General features: G+C 31.7%; 1 non-coding gene across 1 annotated transcript; it reads left to right on the top strand.

Annotated features, from left to right (window-relative positions):
* The first annotated feature begins 15,993 nt into the window (after window positions 1-15,993).
* LOC126016642 (small nucleolar RNA SNORA51) lies at window positions 15,994-16,126 on the top strand. The gene has a single exon (XR_007498429.1). It is a non-coding gene; the product is annotated as a small nucleolar RNA SNORA51 (small nucleolar RNA).
* Window positions 16,127-21,734: the final 5,608 nt, after the last annotated feature.

The raw sequence follows: 21,734 nt of genomic DNA, 5'->3' as shown, positions 1-21,734 counted from the left end.
AGAATAGTAAGATTCCAAGGGGGTGATTTGGAACTGGGAACATCTTTCCTATGGACTCACACCAAAATATATTGATCAGGTAAAATTTCTTATTTGTGCCATGTTGTGGAATAAATTATTTTTCTGCTTTTTAAAATAATAAAATAAAATAAAAAATAAAGAGAAAATAATTTTTTGATTTTTACAAGCATAAGTATTTGAGGACATTTTAAATTTGAAAAGTCATGTAGCCTTTTATGATATTTGCTAAGAGGGTTGATCACTTTCTTTGAAATCAATAAAACGCTTTTGGGAGTACAATAAAATAAAAATTATCATGGCATAAGGAAGTTAAAATATACTATAAAATATTATATTATAGATATGCATAATACAGCAAAAAGGCATCTTTCATGAAGAAATTATAAATAATGTAAACAATGCATAATATCTTTCTATTCTTAATAGAGACTTCCTTTAAAAGCAAATGAAATATATCTAAGCAGCAAATATTCATCACTGACCTGTCAGAAAAATGCTTACTGTACCATGTGGATTAAACTGAAAGCCTTAGAAAATATTAATTTTCCATATGGATCACAAATGGAAAGAAAAAATTGAGTATACAGAGTTAACATAACAAGCAATTCCACTGGCCCTGATGACTGACATTGATTTTTATCCTTAAGGAAGGCATCCTGAGTAGGAACAACAGTCTCAGCAGTTGCAGTTTCAGATTATGACAATGAAAATAAAGAGAAACAGAAAGTAGAAAAGCTATCTTCTAAAGATTTCTTCTAGCTTCTTCTAAAGTTTGCATAACTTTATTAAAGTTAACTTTCTAAAGTTTTACCACCTTGACTCATATATATGACAAATCTGTAACATTAGAAATAGTATGTGGAGGTCAGTCAGAGAGTTAGCACAGTGGTAGGATGTTTGGTTTATACACAACCAATCCAGAATGGATGGTAGTTTGTATCTTAGCATCCCATTTGGCCCCATATGTCTGCCAAGAGCAATTTCTGAGTGTAGAGCCAGGAAGGAGCACCTGAAAACTTCTGGGTATGCCCCCCCCCCAAAATGAAACAAACAAAAGAAATAGTATGTGAAGAATAGGAAAATGATGATCTAGAAAATGAAAAAAAAATAAAATAAAATAATGAAAAAGAAAGCCTAAACCCAATTAAAAACATGTATAGATAGATAGATAGATATTTATTGAAAAAATAATAAATAGGGCCAGAACGATAGCACAGGGGGAGGGCCTTTGTCTTGCAAGTGGACAATCTAGGACGAACTTTGGTTTGATTCCAGGTGTCCCATATGATCCCCTGAACCAGGAACAATTTCTGAGTGATGGCCAGAAATAATCCCTGAGAGTCATAGGGTGTGGCCAAAAAAGTAAAAATAATAATAATAAAATTATAAATGAAATAAAATCTAGTAAAATAACTAAAACTTAATAAAATTAAGTATAAAAAGAAAGACTGACTCCGATCAGCAGTATACTTACCTACATACCAATATTCTTATCAAAATTTGCTTATATATATTTTATTCTATTATTTGTTTATTCTATTCTATTCTTCCACTCTGAACTTTAAATTTTCTATGCCTATGGCAGGGACAGAAGATATTAATATTACTCCAAATTTTTCTGCTTATAATTCTCACATAAAGGTGCTTTACCTATTTGATCTAATTCCTTAGTGTCAGGAAAGATTCTCAGTCTTTATTAAGGTAACCAGTTTATATTGGTCTCTATTTAAGTCCTCATAAGTTAGAAAATAACTGATATCCTAATCTTCATACTATTTTGACCACTTTAGCTGATATTGCTGGGATCGTATTGCTACTTATTAATTATTTTGGTGCTGTTATTTCTGCACCTATTTTCACAGCAAGAAAATTATTTTACTATATAATAATAAAAAAATAAGCCTGAACTATAGCACAGCAGTAAGGCTTTTGCCTTGCATGCGAGCAATACAGGACAGACACCAGTTCAAATCTGGCATCCCATACGGTCCCCTGAGCACCTCCTGGGTAAGTCTTAAAAAAAGGGGTGTAATGCCACGGCATCATAAACCTTTAGGGGAATTCAGCCTTAAGGATACAACCAGAGGAATCCTTAGATGTTCCTGGTGGGGAGAGATGCAATATCCCCCACGGGGTTCCTCAAATGGCTTGCTGTGGAAGCCTTTTCCCCTGCGTGGATAGTTGAGGAATTTCCGAAGAGATGCTTGGCATTATCTCAGGCAAAATTGTGGCCTCTATCAAACAATTTGGCTCAGAAATTTCAGCACCAAAGATTACTAAGAGAACCCATTTTATGTTATATATAACCCTAAAAGTTCAGACAATGTTTGTCTCTTTTTCAAATATGTCCTTGCAGCTGAAGTTTCTGGTATACACGAGCAAAATTGACTCTGCTCAGAAAATAGAAAAACACATTTTAGAAGATTTGGCTTCTTCCTGTGCTTGACCTCATAAACAATAGAGCCCAGCCCAGTGAAGATCAAATTTTTAGATACTTCCTATTTCCTCCTAACCTATGTTTCTCATTTGAGGTTGTTTGTTAAAAACTGCCCTGAGTGCTACCTTTCCTTTTGCCTTGTTATGGTAAACATCCTTCTCTGCACCTGGGACTGGCTTACCCCTATAAAAACCCTTGTTTAGAAAATAAGCTTGTCGCACTCCTCCCAGAATATGTGTCGACCCCAAATACTCTGTGTGGTTTCACTTATTTCGTATTTTATATTTCTCCGTACTCCGTCCGGTCTGGGCAACCCACTCTCCCTGAAGTGGATTCACCGAAATCGCACTGTTGCTGCAAGACAGAAGCCGCTTGCAGCATGTGTGTGTGTGTGTGTGTTTGTGTGTGTGTGTGTGTGTGTAAAGATATTTATTGAAAAAATAATAAATAGGGCCAGAACGATAACACAGGGGGAGGGCCTTTGTCTTGCCAGTGGACGATCTAGGACGAACCTTGGTTTGATTCTAAGTGCCCCATATGATCCCCTGAGCCAAGAACAATTTCTGAGTGATAGCCAGAATTAACCCCTGGGAGTCATAATGTGTGGCCAAAAATGTAAAAGTAATAATAATAAAATTATAAATAAAATAAAATCTAATAAAAATAAATAATAAAATTAAGTATAAAAACAAAGAAAAAATGAATGGAAGAAAGGAAGATAAAAGAATGGAAAGAAGAGAAGGAAGGAAGAGAAGAAAAGAAGGAAGGAAGAGAAGGGAGGAAGAAGGAAGGTAGGAAGGAAAGAAGGAAGGGAGAGAAGGAAGGGAGAAAAGGAAGTAATGGAAGATGAAGGAATGAGAAGGAAGAAAGAAGGGAGAGAGGGAGAGAGGGAGGAAGAAAGGAAAAGAAATGGAAAGAAGGAAGGGAGGGAAGGAGAAAAGGAAGGGAAGTTAGGAAGGAAGAGAAGGAAATAAAGAAGAGAAAGAAAAAAGAATGAAATAGAAGGAAGAAAGGAAGAAAAGGAAGGAAGGTAGGAAGGAAGAAAAGAAACGGAGAAGGAATGAAAAGATAGGAAGGAAAGAAGATAGAAAAGGAAGGGAGGAAAGAAGGAAGGAAGCAAGGAAAAGAAGGAAGGAAGAAAGGGAAGGAGGATGGTAGGAAAGAAAGAAGGAAGGGAGGAAGTGGGAAGGAAGAGAAAAAGAGAGAGAATGAAAAGGCAATGTTTTTCTTTAAGAACATTATTTCAGGGGCCAGAGCGGTGTCTCTAGAGGAAAGGCGTCTGCCTTGCAAGCGCTAGCCTAGGATGGACCGCATTTGATCCCTAGGTGTCCCATATAGTCCCACCAGCCAAGTTGAATTTCTGAACGCATAGCCAGGAGTAACCCCTGAGTGTCAAGGGTGTGGCCCAAAAATAAAACAAAACTCAACAAAACAAAACAAAAAATTACAAAAAAATAAAAGAACATTATTTCAACTCTCATATATTTCAGTAATGATGGAAATGGGAAATAAATTTTAGTCTTAAGAATCTGGTTCTTAAATTAAGAACATTTGGAGTTTTTGACACCTTATTTAATGTTTTAAATTGTATTTTAATGTTACTAAAAACAAACTTTTAATCCTTTCAATTATGTATTATTTCAATTCACTCACATCTACAAGTTTATAAATTTTCATATCATGGTCTTTCAGACATTAAAATTTGCAACTGTAAATAAACAGTTGTACTTTCCTTTTACAATCATGTTAATTGCAATGTTTTCTGTATTTATGGTATAATGTTATTATGCCACACCCACCACTAACTTGCCAATGACCCTTTACTTTTTTTAGTTCAGATAGACTCTAAACCCCTGTTTTCCCTCCTCATCTCTATATCTTCAGTATCCTCAATACTGCTATTCGTCTGAAGATGTGTTTTTTTTTACAGTATTCTTTAAATTTGTCACTTTTTTCCTCTATGAATAAAATAAATCAAATACACTATGACTAGATATTTTTAGTTATAGAAAATTAAAATATATGTAAGACAAAAGTTAGAAGAGTTTCTTTGTGCTTAATCATAAAAATTGAAGTACTACAATTATATAGACATCAGATTCTGGGCTAAGGATTATGTTCTGATGACATTTAAAAATACTTAATAGAGTTTAATATTTTTATAAGCTGTATCAAAAACAGAGGCAAAATACAATTAAAACAGGGTATCATTTCAAGAAGTTCAAGGGTAAAGTGAAGGAAATCTATAATGATGAAGTTAAAAAAAGGATTTAAAGCTCTGAGTAAATTTTAAGTTTTATAAGTTATTAGATAACTGTTACACAAATGAAAATGTGATTTAGAGTACAATACATGCAAAAACAATTATTTTAAGTATTTTTAGTTTTGTGCTCTTTATGAAGAATATTTTGTTGAAATGTGATTAATTAGATTGGAGAGAATGTGGCAATATACTTCAAGGGTGGAGAAGCCCTGTATCTCTTAGGCCAAGGGAATTCCTTTTCAAATGACCCCAACATTTACTGTGCCTGTGCAGAAGGGGAAAAAAGGCAAAAAGCACAAAACATTTTTTATTTTATTATAATTTTTTATATATTTATTTTTCTAGTTTTTGTCGATTTCTTTGTTTTGGTGTGGATATTGAAGCTGTTGTCTCCATTCTTACTTATTTAAATTTCTTCTTTTCTCTTCCTTTATGTGCTCTGCCATGTTTTTCATCTCAAGACCATGGCTTTTATGTGGTGCTTATATTTATTGTTGGAGTGCCCACTGGATATTTTATTTAACACTTCTTTTTTGTACTGTTGTGGTGTTTCACCTTCTTTTTCCTCTTTGACTCTCAAACTGAGGATGAGAGCCTCTAGAAGGACTCCGCCCATTTTTGAAGTTTTTGATTTTTACCCCAATTTATTACTTTTCCTTTCTTCAAACAAAACCACATAACTTAAACTATCTAGTCCAGCCTCCCAATTAGAGGGGAAAACAAGGGAAGTACCAAGACCAAACAGGTGTAGGATCACTAAATAGTAAGCTGGGCACAGAGAGGACCACTCATGCTAGCAGCCCCACGGGTGAGGGAGGAGGTTATGGGAGCAGGACGGGAATGGAGGTGGAGGGAGGACAATTCAGTGATGGGAAATCCCCTGATTTTATGTCAATATGTACCTGGAATATTAGTGTGAACAATATATAAGCCACTATGTTTAAAATAAAAATATATTATTAAAAAAAGAAATTAAACATTATCACCATGTCTCCACTATTCCTAATCCTTATATACTCAAGGCAAATAAAATATATTTACATAAATGTTAGTATATTTATTACAATATTAATAGTGATATAATTCATAGTTGAAAGTCAGTTGTATTTAAGTGTTTCATAAATTATTGGAAAGAAGGATCTATGTATATTGTAAAATATTGTAAAAGACATAAATCATGCTTTTCAAACAATGAATCAATTATTATTAATTTTGTCTTTGTGCTTTTGTATTTTCAATAAAATATTGTTTGATATAAAAACATTTTATAGCAGGGAATGTTCAGAAAAAGACTATAAAAGGATAAGCGATATAATTGGTGAGTAGGGCTGAAGTTCCCAAGGGCTTGGGGTTGAATGAATAATATGTTTTGGCACTAATACGGTAAGTTATTTTTTTTCAATGCTTAGCAAGATCTATAATGTATATATAATAATGTATATTTTTACACTCAATATGTAGAGTTTTAACAAGGCATGCTTGCAAGAGAGAGGAGAAAGCTAAGAAAATGAAAGGAGCTTAAACTGAAACCAGAAAGCTAAGTAAGTAGAGGAACACAAGAAAATACCTTCAAGGGACCAGAGAGGTGGAGCTTGAGGTAGAGCATTTGCCTTGCACACACTAACATAGGATGAACCACAGTTCGATCCCCTGGTGTCCCATATGGTCCCCCAAGTCAGGAGCAATTTCTGAGCGGATAGCCAGGAGTAATCCCTTAGCATCAGCAGGTGTGCACCCCCAAAAAATAACCTTTAAAAGCTGATCAATAACAGAGTCAGAGTTATTGAAGTAGAAAAAATAATAAAAACAAATGTATTTTTTAAAACATAAAATATGTGTAAAAACTAAAAAAACCTATGAAACATTGTACTGATCATATTAATTAAAATCGGCAGTAGTTAATGTAAAGTATCACAAATGAATGTTACTTAGATCAATTTAAACTTCTGGAGTATTTAATAAAATTTTACTTTGTGCATTTTTTTTAAGGTTGAGGGAACATTATCATAACTAATGTACAGCAGATCCAGGGAAGGTTCCCAGTAATCACTGGAATTTTGTTGTTTTTTTGTTTATTTGCTTGAGGCCAAACTTAGCAATGCTTGAAGGTTGCTCCTGGCTCTATTCTTAGGAATCATTTTTCAGGGCACCATCTAAGTTGCTAAGGATGAACTGGATCAATTGCATACAAAGCAAATGCCTTGCCCATTATATCTCTCCAGCCCTGTATTTGGAACTTGTCTGGATAGGTCAATGTATGGGCCAGTGATATGGCACTTCTTTACCAGTTGTGTTCCACCCAGCTGGGGGTCACAAGTGCAATCCCAATGATGATTATGGATCACCAAAGTCACACCCAATAGTGCTAGTGTAGGACCTTATGCTACTGAGAATTAAATATGGCTCTTGCACTATTAGGCATACAGACATTCGATTGCTGAGTAATCTCCATGGCACCTGAATTCTTAAAAAAAAATCTACCATGTTTACCAGGTAGTCTATATAAGGGATTGCTAAATATTTTCTACTGATGACCATTTTTAATCTAATAAATGCAGTTGTGATTGGAACATGCTGCCAGAAATACTTCATTTTCATTACAAAGTTGATTTGGAATTAATTTTTGGTTTTTGCATTATTAAAATTGTTTTATTACCAACATCTCCATAATCTTGACATTTATGAATCATGACACATGGTTTAAGAAATTAATTCCTGTGGTTGAGGTGGTAGCACAGCGACAGGGCGTTTGTTTTGCACATGACTAACCCAGGATGAACCTAAGTTTTATCCTTGAAATCCGATATGTTCCCCCAAGTGCATAGCCAGGAGTAACCCCTGAGTGTCACCGGTGTGCCCCCCAAAAGAAAGAAAATTAAGTCCTATAGTATAATAATAATAATAATAATAATAATAATAATTTTAAAATGGTAATTTATGAAAGGTACGATCAAGATATATGTTTGGATCTGATGCAATTTTATGAACATAAAGACATTTATTTTGTTTTAGTAAGTTCCCTAAAAATATATATACAATGTATATATATATATATATATATAAATGTTTGCAAATCTCCTATGTACAAAATTATACTCAGATGGTTTTCTATTCATTGTTAAAAAATACAAATATGTTTTTGGTATTAATAGTTTCTATAGTGATGACAATTTTTACCCCTTTATTAAAATGTTTTATGTTGCTTCAATATTTGCAAAAGTACTAACATTTACTTCCCCTGTATCTTTTAAACTTTCAATTATTACACCTTATTGAGTAACTGCCAATATGACCATAAAAACATTGGATTCATGATGATTTCCCCTTTTGTTTTCCCCTTTCATGTTTAGTCAAATTACATTTACTTACTTTCACTATGCCACTGTTACCTGACTTCTTGTCCCAATAAAAGTTTCGGCAAAGGAGTCCTTCAACAAACCCTTTATTAAAGGGCTTCATTAATGTCCTTCACTAAAAGTGCTAGTCTAGTCTTTCTTTGCTGGCTGTGACCAAGGTAGGGCTTTCAGGTAGCCATGCTTTCTCTCTTATGGTTCTACAAGAACAAAATCTTCAATATAATTTTCCCTATAAATGCAATTTCCAAATATATCATATTTGTTCCCTACAACCATCCATAATCACACCACAGTCCCAGATCACCCCCTAAGAAGGCATATAAATTATTTCAAATTACTTTATAAAATAAGCCTTAATGAAATTGCAACTATATTATCAGAAAATAAATAAATAAAAGTAAATTTTGTGATGATTCACTGATGTATTATTTTAAGCTTTCTTTAGTAGATGACAGCACTATGTGCAATTAATGAATGTCATCCTCAATGGCAGAGCACTAGAAGGTTCTTCTATCCTGTTCTCTAAAGATCTTTTAACACTTCTTACGAAAGCTATTTTAGCTTTATGAATTCCCTAAGCTCTTACCATCCGTTTAGCATTATATATAGTTCCTTTAAAACTAATATTCAATTGAATAGAGTAGTTTTGGTGAAGTGTTCATTTCACTAAATGTTTGTACTATATCTTCCCATATGCTATTGGCTTGTGTAATCTGTTGGTAGATCTTATTGACTTTCATTGTATTTAAGTTCCTATTTTATCATGCTGCTTTTAATATAATTATAGCTTTGGATTTTGTTATGCTTAATATAATGTGCCTTGGAGTTTTTCTAATTAGAACTATTTTCACTGGCATTTTTTCAGGCCTCTGGAATCGTGGTGTTCTATCATCAACTCTGGAAAGATATTGCCAGTGATTTAATTAACTTTTGTTTCTTCATTACATTTGTTTTCTTCTTTACCAAGGATTCCAATGATATTTATATTGTTCCTCTTTAACCATAGTTCCCTGGTACATTGATCATTTATTTTTAGACTATTTTCTAAATTCTGTCTAGCAGTGTCATCCTCTTCATTTTGGAGCTCTTCGACATTTTTGTTCAGATTCTATTATTCTGCTCTTCAGAGGTCCTATTGCCATTTTTTATTACCTACCATGTTCATTTTTTCTGTCTTCATGACTGTCCAGGTTTTTTTTTAATTTTTACTATATTCCTGCTATTGGGTGTTGGTATGTATGTGCGCTTGCTTTTAACTCTTTAACCATCCTCATCAGAGTAACATTGGTATGTGTTTTGTGTGTCTGTCTTTGATTAAATTGCTTTGATTCATTGAGAATAGTGGACTTGTACATGTTTTACTCAACAGTTTCATAGTGGTCTTGCTGTGCTAAGGTGAGTCATTTTAGATAACTCCCATAAAATATGTCGACAGATTAATCTGGAGGTCTCTTTTTTGTCTTTTTTTTTTACCAAACTTTACAGGATAATAGGAAAAATAACTGTGAGCAGTATGTAATTTGTTGAGTAGAGCTGTTACAAAAATGGCCACATGCAACATAAGCTGTGGAATGGACATTTCATAAGGTACAGAGTCCTTATTGAGGTTGCTGGAACCCACCTATTAGCATAAGGCTCTGCTTCTACCCAGAATAGGCGCAGTTATGTCTGCTGGAGACAAGAGGTGGTGGAGCAGGAAGCAGAATGTCAGAATAAAAATGTTTTGATTTGGGGATAGAGATAGAACAGAAGTAGGGCACTTGATTTGCATGCAGAAGGTCAGTAGTTCTCGCATCCCACATGGTTCCTTGAGTCTGCCAGGAGCAATTTCTGAGCGAAGAGCCAGAAGCTACCCCTGAGCATAGCTGGGTGTGACCCAAAATTAAAAAAAAATGTTTTGATTTAAATGAAGTAATTTTATACATTTATTTTTTGCTTATACTTTCAGCATCAGTGAAAAACACAACGTTGATATTGAGAATCGTTTTCCTAAGTCACTTAAAATCTTACAATTGTAACTCAAATTAGAATTTGTCAATTTCGAGTTGATTTTGAGATATTTTTATGTAAGTTTTAGTCAAGTTTGAAAAATCATGTCAAGACTCACATTTGTGATGTGTGTCTTTTTGTATTGTATTTGATGGCAGTACTTGCACTATTGGATGTGGTGCCCATGAGTAATAGTTTTTGTAACTGATGGAATAATACTTGTGATATGCTCCATATGGTAAGAACTCACACATCAAGAGAGTAAACCTAACATTGAGCCATATAGCTTGGGTAATTGTTGTATAGTGATGGAGGGGCTCTGTGCCATTCTTTTATTTATTTCAATTTTATATTTAAATAATATGTCTACAATAATATTAACATTAATATTCACCCTCTGAAAATTTATGGAGAGTTGCCTATCATAATTTATTTATGTAGTTTATTTTTTACTCAGAGATTATTTCATTGAATTCAACACTTCTAATTATTTCAGACATAGGCTATTACAATTATTTTATAATTTTTAAAAATTATAATCAAATGACACAAATGACTATGTGTTGAAAAGCAAGAGAAGGAATGAATTCATATTTTAGAAATTTTGTGATATTTTGTAAATATATTTATTTAAATTATTACCAAAAAATAACTGTGAGTTACAAATGAAAAACATGTATGCAGTCATTAAATTTGTGAAGGTGTCAATAATAACTTACTGATTCTAATTCAATTTGTAAAAGTTAATTTATATGCTTAGAAGCTTAAGTGATGTGTTAATAAAAGGGGAGACTCAGTATTTTCAGAATTAAACAATGTGAGCTTATTTTTGTACCACCAAAGGCTATTAAAAAGGCTTAATTTTGGCTCTTTTTTAAGAGGTTACTCCTGGTGGAGATCAGGGGACTATGGGGTGACAAAAATTAAACTGGGTTGGCATTTTCAAGGTAAGTGCCCTATTGGCTGTGTATATCTCTAGAGCCCTATCATAGACTTTTTGTCAACTTTTTTTTCTCTTTTAGTATTGAACTTTTCTGTATCTTTACTTTATCCAAAACATTAAAATAAATCTTTGACTATTTAAGAAATATCTTACTGATAACTTGATGGGGATCATATTAAAATTTTAGGTCAATCTTGAGAGAAATGTCAACTGGACCATTTTGAGTTTATGTGACTCTCTGTGAGCTTATGTTTAATTATACCCTGTACAACTAGATTGTTTATGCTTTGCCAAGGTCACTTCTTGAGGAAAAGGATTTGTAAGTTATAAGTCTAAAAAAGTCACTTAAAATGCATTCTTTTAAGGGATAGGTATTTGACTTTATAACTTTGCTGAAATCAAACCAAAATATTTCTCCTATTTTGATAAACCATAATTTTCTCTTGGTACAGAAGTTACAGGATAAATCTATTCAATGTGCCAGGAAGGGATTCATGACCTGGCTTCTATTAACAGAAATGGAGTGTCTTGCAGCTATATCTCTATAAGTTGCACTGAAAAATACCTCTGTAAGTAAAGATTCAACCCAAGGGTTAGTTTTTACTGCTAGGTATAAACTTGCAGAAACTGGGTATATAATGGAAATGCTGAGAAAACCTTAAAGATAGCTGCTTCAACAGAGCAACTATAATACACGAACTCCTTTATTTCAGAAAGCATGAATGTTTATGTTGCCACTGGATAAAAGAATTGATGTAGAAATTACTCATGCTTGCTGAATTGCATGGTAATAAAATAAAGTCTTGCTAAATAGAGCTTTAGGTAAAATGGAATAGGAACTCAATTTTCCCTACAAAACCATTTTTATAACCTTTATGTTTTACTGTTTATGATCTAAAAAGTCTACACCTTGTATCATTTACCAGCTTAGCATTTTATTTGCAAATATCTCACTGACAAAATAATTTTTATGAAACTAATACGACTTCCATCTAAATTTTCAAAAAGAAACTGGAACAGCATAATGCAAAACCTTATAAAAACACTACAAAGTCAGCTTTTGGATTTAAATGTAAATAGTATTTTGGCCATTGCCATATTTCATGAGTTTTTTAACTTCATGATACATCAGCTTTCATACTTTTGAAAATGTATTTATTTTAAAAGATATATTATCTATATATTAAATAGCAACAACATACAACTGTGTGCTTAGTCTATTTCCTCTCATTAGTCTATTTCCTCTCATTATTTTATTATGTAAGCAAATATAACATGCTAATGACTTTAAGTATACATCAATGAATATATATTTGTATAATTTTTCCAAGCAATTTAAAAATATTTAATACAAATCATGCCATTTTATATATTTAATTTGCTTGTTTTTGGATATACCCAGAGGGACTTAGGAATCATTCCTGGCTGTGGATTCAGAACTCACTCCGGGCAAGCTTGGGGACCATATGGTATGGCCAGGATCAAACCTGGGTAGGCCGAGTGCAGAGCAAATGTCCTACCTGCTATGCTATTGCTCCAGTCCCCCCCTTTAATATTTTCACAACCAACAGGAATTTGTTTGATATACTATCATACAAGATTGCATCAACTACAGTATAGTACTTTATCACAAATATTCTAATCTAAAGGATGAAAAGTGTCAAAACATATGAATAAATGAACATGAACAAACGTGAATGTTTTTATATAGATATAAATGAGCAATAACTACATTGAGGTCTCATAATCAATGAGTATATAAAATAATAAAATATATTTTATGAGATTTGTATGGTATCAACAAATCAGGTATACGGAAAGAACATTATGCCTGAGGGCACACAAACTTAGCTGCTATATCCATACAGTTTGGTAGATGTAAACTTAAAATTATTAGAAATTAGAAGTATAAAACTGAGTTTTATGCAGAGAAATTTTTATATAAAAGTAAATTTGTGTTTTTCTTTATGAAATAAATAAATACAAATAAATATTATTTACAGGTACAGATATTATATACATATAGATATACAAATAGATAAATACAAATAGATAAATATGAATTATAGTCAAAAATGTAAATAAAATGTAATAGCTCGACATTGACTATGTAAATATATGAGAAAACATGGCTTCGAAAAGATTAAAAGCAGACAGAAGAAATATAAATTAAGATATTTTCATCTTGTAAAATAATAATTTGTATATTTTGTAAAATATAAACAATCAATTGAGTTTCAAATGGGTTTATTTTGTACTTGCCTTTCATACTGAAGTATATTAATTTGTGAACTAAGTATATTTCCCCATAAATGTTTAGATTATAGAATTTTTTAAAGACAAGCATATGAAAAGTGCTAGACTCATAAAATAAGCTCGATAAATGAGCTTTTCTTATTTAATGCAAATACCCATAGTGCTATCTCCTTTTTCTTTATTTTTAAGTCCAGTAGTCAAAGGCACAAATGTCCTTTTGAAGTGTCTGTCCTAGATGTAGTATTAGGCTACAACAGATGGACTCTCAGTAGCAATCTTGCATAACATTTGCCAAATAGGACAGTCATCTGAAGAAGATGGCAGTAATAGAGTTCTTCACTGCAGGACCCACAGCCCCGCTGCCATTTACCAATGATTGAAGAAGTGCCCAGTGATTCTGTGTCCAAACAATTCTACTAGATATGATACATGCTTTACAAAGGATGCTCCTTTACAAAGGAGAGGGAAAATGTCCTTCAGATTATGAAGTTAGTATTCTCTTTCTTTTTCCTGTCTCTCCTCTCTATTCTTTCTAGTTCATAAATAAGATAATAAGTGTAATGAGAAAATTTAATTTATCATAGAAAAACACTCAGGTGGAATTTAAAAAAGATGTTACCAACTTTCTTCAACGATAAATAATAAAAAGTTATAAATCTTTTTATTTGATATTTGGAAAATATAACCCTATAGCTGATACACTAGTTTTCTTTGATGTCTTTCTTTCCCTGACTTCTGCCTTCATCAATTCCCTTAATCCTCTTAATTCTTTTCTTTTCCCTTTCTGCATAATGACCTTCTTGTTCTTGTTCTCTTCTCCCTTTCCTCCTCCTTTCTCTTCCTCCACAATTGCTGGAGAAATAGCACAGCAAGTAAGACATTTGCTATGCACTCAATCACCTCCTCCTTCTTCTCCATCTTTTCCTCTTCTTCCTCTTCCTCCTCCTCTTTTCCTTTATCTTCTTTCTTATTCTTCTCCTTCTCCTCTCCTTCATTCTTCTTTTACTCTTCTTCATTCTTTCTTTTTTTCCTACTTCTTCTTACTGTCCTAGGTTTGATCCCATGTACCACATCTAGTCCTCTGAGCACTAGAGCAGTGGTCACTAATTAAATAAAAGAAATAAAGATTAAGCTCTGAGCACTGCCATATATTATCCTCAAAGAAGCAAATACAAAATCGAAAAATATAAAGTGACAATTATAATTGCTACTATGATTTACCCTGTTCAGATTTAAGGATCCAGAGCCAAAACTGCCATAATGTTTTCTCACAAATGAATGCTTGAGTGTTCTTAAATTGTTTTATTCAAAATAGCAAAAATAACTTCCAATAAGAAAACTTCTTTATTTCTAATTATTTTATTGAAACACTGTGGTTACAAGGTTGTTCATAATACAATTGTTTTTTTCATAGTTACAAAGTTGTCTATGAATGAGTTTCCGTCATATAATGTCCAACATCCTTCATCAGTGCATGTTTCCTACCACCTACGTCTCCAGTTTTTCTACCATCCTCTCCCTTACCCTCTCCCCTGCCTGCCTCTGAGACAGACTCTGACTCTCTCTCTCTCTGTCCCTCTCTCTCTCTCTGTCCCTCGCTCTCTCTTTTCTCTTTCATCTCTCTCCTCTCTCTCTCACTTTCTTTTCTCCACTTTTATTCCTTTTAGACACTGTGGCTTGCAATATTATTAATGAATGAAATTCATGTATAACACTTATTTATTTTTTTCCAATAAGGAACTTTCTTTACTCAAATTGAAATCTCAGTTTTGAGAATCAGACAATACCTTCATCAACTTTTTTTTTTTTGGAGGGGGTAGAACAGGGAATGTGGGCAATACCCATTGGTGTTCAGAATGTTCAGGGTTTACTCCTGGCTCTGCTCTCAGTATTACTTATAGCTGTTTTCAGGTAATCATGTCCTGAGCCTGAGACAGTACTGATGAGATGCCCATGCTTCTTTGATGGGTAAATTACAATTCAGTTTATGTTCTTTCCTGTTACCCTCCAAGGTTTTCCCAGACATACCCATTTGGTAGGTCTTTATTATGTAAAATTTTAATTGAGAATGCATTCCTAGTGAACCTTTTAATTTCAAATTTCTTCATTTTATTGAAATTACCCACAACTTAATATCTCTTATGGGATTACATACCTACTCAAATAGACTAACCATGTTTAAAGACAACAATGTACTTTGTGAAATAGTAATAGCAATTGTGCATATTATTTCTGATTTAAAAAAAAACAACACATGGGGCCGGAGCAGTAGCAGAGTGGTAGGACATTTGCTTGCACACAGCTGACCTAGAATAGACCTTAATTTGATCCCCAGGAGTGATTTCTAAGTGCCTAGCTAGGAGAAACCACTGTGCATTACCAGGTGTGGCCCCAAAACAACCACTACCACAACAAAAACCCACACATTACAAAATGTTTTTTAAATAATATCAATAATTTAAAATAAATACCAAAGATTTAGTACATAGTATCAATGAAATTATTTATGAGCAAAAGTAGAAAAATCTAGACATTCTTTCTAGAAAGCCTGTCTAGAGTACAGGCATGTGTGGGGTGGGGAGGAGAGGAAGGACACTTGGGAAATTGGTTATGGGAATGTTGCACTGATGAAGGAATTACACACACACACACACACATATATATATATATATATATGTATGTATATATGTATGTACATATTAAAAAATCAAAAAAAAAGAAAAGATAAAGCCTCCCAATTCTTACCACAGACTGTGTTCTTTACACTGACACTATAGAAAGAGGAGATACAGTAAATGCACCCCATATACACCTCAACCCAGGCCCTTTGCCTGGTCTGTATTGTGAATTGACGGACAAAAAAAAAGTATAAAACACTAGAATATTTTGTATACTATAAGGAGAAAATATTGATTTTAATTTTAAAAGAACGTTCTATAACTTTTTACAAATAAAAGTGATATGAAATGCAAAAAAGAAATAAAAATTAAATAAAACTTAAAATAAAAAACATGTATCTATTTCTTTGTGGATAACCTCACCTGAACTCAAAAACCTACTCTTAATTCTATTTGATTTTAAATTTAATTCTGTTTTTTTTTTATGTTTGCATTTCTTTTTTTTTTTTTTCCTCCTTTACTTATATTCTACAGTACTGAGATGTTACTCCACTCTTACACTGACAGGTTGGGGAAAACGTGAGTTTTCAGGGATCACATCTAGATTGGTCACATGCAAGGCAAATGCCTATCCCTCTGAACCATTACTCTGACCCTAATATTTAAATATTGATTTGTAGGTTATCATTTGTTTCTAACTTAAGATTCAGAAACTATCTCAGAATCAACATTAGAACAACTGAAATATTTATTTAGTATTAATGTATTTCATTTTTGATAATAGCAGTTCTTTTATTTTCATTTTTATATTCATTAATATTAAGAAATAAAACTATTGTAAAATGTTTAATCTCATTATTGTCTGTGAGCAATCTCTCGTTTTTCTTATCATTTTCAATCTTATGTTAAGTTGTTTTCTAAGAGTGTATTCTGTAGGGAAATTATCTAATCTACTATACATAAATCTGTAAACTTAACAAAAAATTCTATTTGCATCAATTTTTTATTAGTTTTTTAAAAATGAGAGATAACCCTTCCTTAAATAAACCCACACTAGTGAATAAGGTATGTTTTATTTTAGCCCTTTTTTTCCTCTTTAGTAAAAGGTGGAAGATTTAGGATATCTGAAGAGAAACACCACCATTAGTTTTCATATTTTTATGTAGCAGCTTATTTCTCTTCTCGCTTGGACTTAGACACAAATCTCAATATTATTCTTTCCCACTGTCTTAGCACAATTTATATATTTAATCCATCTAAAGTTTCTATTCTCTCTACCTTAAAAAATGTCAAAATTTTTATTTCTGGAGCCGGAGAGATAGCATGGAAGTTGGGCGTTTTCCCTTCATGCAGAAAGACAGTGGTTCAAATCCTGGTGTCCCATATGGTCTGCTGAGCCTGCCAGAAGTGATTTCTGAGTATAGAGCCAGGAGTAACCCCTGAGCACTGTCAATTGTGATCCCCCCCAAAAAATTTTCTTCTAATGTCCAATGTAAATACTCATGTATTAAATACACTTACTAGACTATTTTAAAATAGTTTCACTAACAGCTATACATTTTTATAGATAAGCCACAGGTTTTAAATTTGTTAGACATCTTTAATAATACACCTAATTATTTGCTAATATATTTACTGAAAATACTTTTCTATATCGATTTTATGAGCATTAAATATTATTTTGTAAATATGTTAGACTTCTGTATAAGAAGCAAAACTAGGATATTATTTAAATAATAAGAAATATTTATATTAAAATATTCAAAATACATATTTGGAAAAATAAAACTAGATATATCTATAATCATGATATTATAGAATATAGTTTTTGTGTGTTTTTTAACATAGTGTCATACCTGACTGTACTCGGGTCTTAAACATGTTACTGTGCTCAGAGACACTCCTGTCATGGCTCAGATCTTGATGCAATTCTGAAGATCAAACCTGAGTTGTCTGCATGCATTATGTTGGCTCTCTATCCACTGTACTATTTCCCTGTCCCAAAGTCCCAAAGTAGTTTAGTGATGACATTTTTTGTCTTTTTCAATGTTATATTGTTTGTCCTGGATCTTCTCTTCCCTCTCTAAATTTTAGAATTAATCCCTTAGTTATCTCCATAGTTCAATTATCATATATGTGTAATCATGTTGTTGTTATTGCACAAGTTACATGTGTTGTTTTGTTTCTTTTTATATCCTAATGTTCTTCAGTTAGTAAGTAAAAAATTTAATAAAGATTTTGATTTTTTATTTTAAATTTTCAAATGGTGTTCAGTTATCTTACTTGCTATTAACCAGAATTTCAGAATCTTAATTTAGGAAGTCAAAAAATATGGGGATATTCTGAGATATAAATATTTTATATATTAATGTGTGCCTGTCACTTTTACATCTCATTCTCAGTACAAAAGAAATATATATATATACATATATATATACACATTCATATTTGTGTGCTGTAGTCCTTGGATTTTTATCTCATTTAGTCTTTTACAATCTTTGTTCTCTTTACTTTCAGTTTTATAAGCTTGAATTCTACAACTCAAACTCGAAATTTTTCAGTCAATCATTTATATCTAGTATATTAATAAACATGTCAAATGTAGAGGCGGGAGCGATAGCACATCGGTAGGGCCTTTGCCTCGCATGTGGCTAATCTGGACAGACGTGGGTTCAATCCCCAGAGTCCTCTCTTGTCCCAGAGCCAGGAACGATTTCTGATGCATAGCCAGGAGTAACTTCTGAGCATCACTGGGTGTGGCTCAACACAAACAAACCAACAAAAAGACAACAAAAAAACAAAACCCATGTCAAAAGTATTAATTTGTGCTCAATAATTTCTAGTAGTTTTATTTGTTTCACGTATCTCACAGGGTATTCATGTCTCTTTATATTTTCACGTACTCGTAAATATTCTTATGCAAATATATCTAAATTATTCTAAACTTTTTAATTTTCTTTCTAAATTATATATTGGCATATAATAATTATAAATACCTACATCCATATAGGTATGTTTAATTTTAAATTATGTATTTACATTTTCTTACGTAAATCTCTGTAAAATGAATATCCTAGATAAAATCAATAGTATCATTTATTCCAATTTAAATCTTTAGTCATCATTTTAGATAATGGCCAATAAATATTATTTATTATAAAGAGCAGTTCTATAACTCTACAAAGCATTGTAATCAAATTGACTTTAGCTGAGAATTCAACAAGTTATAGCACAGTTATTTTAGACTAATTATTTCTGAATAAGTACAGGCTTTATAATATCAGGGTATTAAGTTTTCTTCCTGTCAAAGGTCATTTGAATAAGCTAGCAAGAATCATACTATAGCTTAAAATTTATACATACATGCTTCATTATTAATATTGATGAAGTATCACAGATGCTGCAAAACTCTACACTTTACTTTTCACCTGTAGCAATTTCAATCAAACACACAAGTCAAAGTATCCTTATTTATGCCATACTACTTCATGCTAGATATAATCACTCTGCCCAAGAATTATTATTGCTGTTAGGTGAGCAATTTAGTTCCACAATTTTATCCTGTGCCTGCTATTTAATGGTATTTATGGTACTCATTATTTTTGTTTGGCATACCCCGAAGAGCAGCACTTATGATAAAGGTCTATGTATTATACAGTCTATTTGCAAATATTATTTGGAAAGCAAGGGCAAGCCAGTGTAAAATACAGTGAAATGAAAAAATATATATAAATATGTAAGCTCCCATCATCACAACCATTACCATTCCCCAGCAAAACTTATTATGCTTGAAGTAGCATTCATGTTTATATTCTGCATATAAAATCACAACATATATGTATGTATATATCTGAAAGATACAGAGAAATTATTTGTATGCAAAACAAATAGATTGTACAAATGCTAATATATTGTTTAAAATGTGTAGAAATGGAAACTGATTAGTAGTCTAAGTATGATATAATTCTATATTATAAAGAGAACTAATGCACTCATTATGACAATAAATTATTATTAATAAATAATAACAAATAATATATGATAATTAATAAATAATAATTAGTTTGTCTATAATATAAATATGAATTTACATATTATATCATTGTAATCAGAATAATTCTATTTTGTGTTATAAATATAGTAATTATAAAAACTAGTGATATAGTAACTAGGCATTTCAGTTGTGTCAACTTTCTACTTTGTTATGGTGTTTAGTGTAATATCATTCACTGCTTCTGTCTATATACCTTTGTATAAAACATTGTAGAAAACTATTTTGCTTGATATCACAGAGGAGGTACCTTGGATAAGGTGTTTGCATAGGTATATTTTTGACATGGATTTGACCCATGACATCACATATGGTATTCAAAGTATCACAAGAGGTTATTTGTGAGTACAGAGCAGATAATGACCTAAGTACAGATGAATTTGTATAAAAGAACACAAACATTATTTATGTTATTTTGCTTGATTAATTTTTAAATAAATTAAATTTACTTTAAATTCTCCACTATTCATATTTCAAAACATCTTACTGTATATAAGACTTTCTTCTCCCCCTAATATCTCATTTAGATTAAAATATTAATAATCTATGTGCTAAATAGTTTAAATGTAAAACTGCACAAAATAACATTTTTATGGTTTGAAAATGTAGAAGAGTTTAGTTACATTTAAAGTTTAAAAAAATAAAATGTTTGTATATTAATTTTATGTAAAAATTTACTTTTCTAAGTCCTTTTATTATATCTTCAATTTCTGTTATGAAGTGGAAATGCATACCATTCAAAGTTCTATGATTTCTCAGAATTCCACTGATGTGAAATTATGTTAATTGAATACAAACACAATTTAACCTAAAATTTAACTTAATAAATTTTGAAGGCATTTAATTCTTAAATTTATTGAGGTTCAGGATGTAAAATTTTATCTTCTCACTTTACACAACATATGTAATAATTTTCAATTTGTAAAAAGATCTTTAGAAAAAGATGCTTAAAATAGTACTATCTGTGCAATTTCTAAATAAAAAGTTATTTCATTTTTTCTCTGATCTCTCCCCATAAATAAAGATTCTTCTGTGCTTTCTCCAATGTAGAGTTATCAATATTAAACTGAAACTGACAGGACACTTGAAAATTAAATGAACCAAGACTGATTTAAGTGAAACTTAAGATCTCCCGTACATGGCATACATACCATAATAACTAGTGATCTGTAATAATTCTAATAAGTCTGGGTCACTCAAACACTTTAAGATAAAGCTGTCACTTTCATGGATAAAAATAGTTCTTTTACTTTGGAGTTTGACCTAAGAAAGAAATTAATTGCATTTGAAAAGATTTTGAGTATTATGTTCTCCTATGATCTTGCAGATTTGTACAATGAGACATTATTGCAACAGAGACTGGAAGCACAAAATAAAAATATCAAAATTCAACATACAGTATGTTTTTACTACATAAAACTTTAGCAGTCAATTTTATGTCAGTTTACTAGACTGTAACAAAATAAATAACAAAAATTGTTTCATTCATAGATACAAAAATTGAAGAGAAAGAAAATAAACAACTCAATTTAAAATAGTGCACAAAAATCAAATATTAAGGAACTAAAAACTAATATGAGATAAATATACTCAAAAATTTTGTATGCTTTGAGGAAAAAAATGTGGATACTAGGGAATGAGATAATTGTCCATGTTAATTCATTGGAAGTATTAACATTGTCAAAAATATCATTTATCCCATAGGATTATTCAGATTCAAAAACTCTATAAATAATATTTGTATTTGTTGACGCAAGGGGAATATTGTTTCATTATTAACTCTTTTCTGGGATTACCTCT

The sequence above is a fragment of the Suncus etruscus genome, chromosome 8, assembly GCF_024139225.1.
Source record: "Suncus etruscus isolate mSunEtr1 chromosome 8, mSunEtr1.pri.cur, whole genome shotgun sequence".
NCBI classification, from domain to species: domain Eukaryota; kingdom Metazoa; phylum Chordata; class Mammalia; order Eulipotyphla; family Soricidae; genus Suncus; species Suncus etruscus.
The sequence above is the reverse complement of the archived record's forward strand: the minus strand, read 5'-3'. Positions and strand labels throughout refer to the sequence as shown.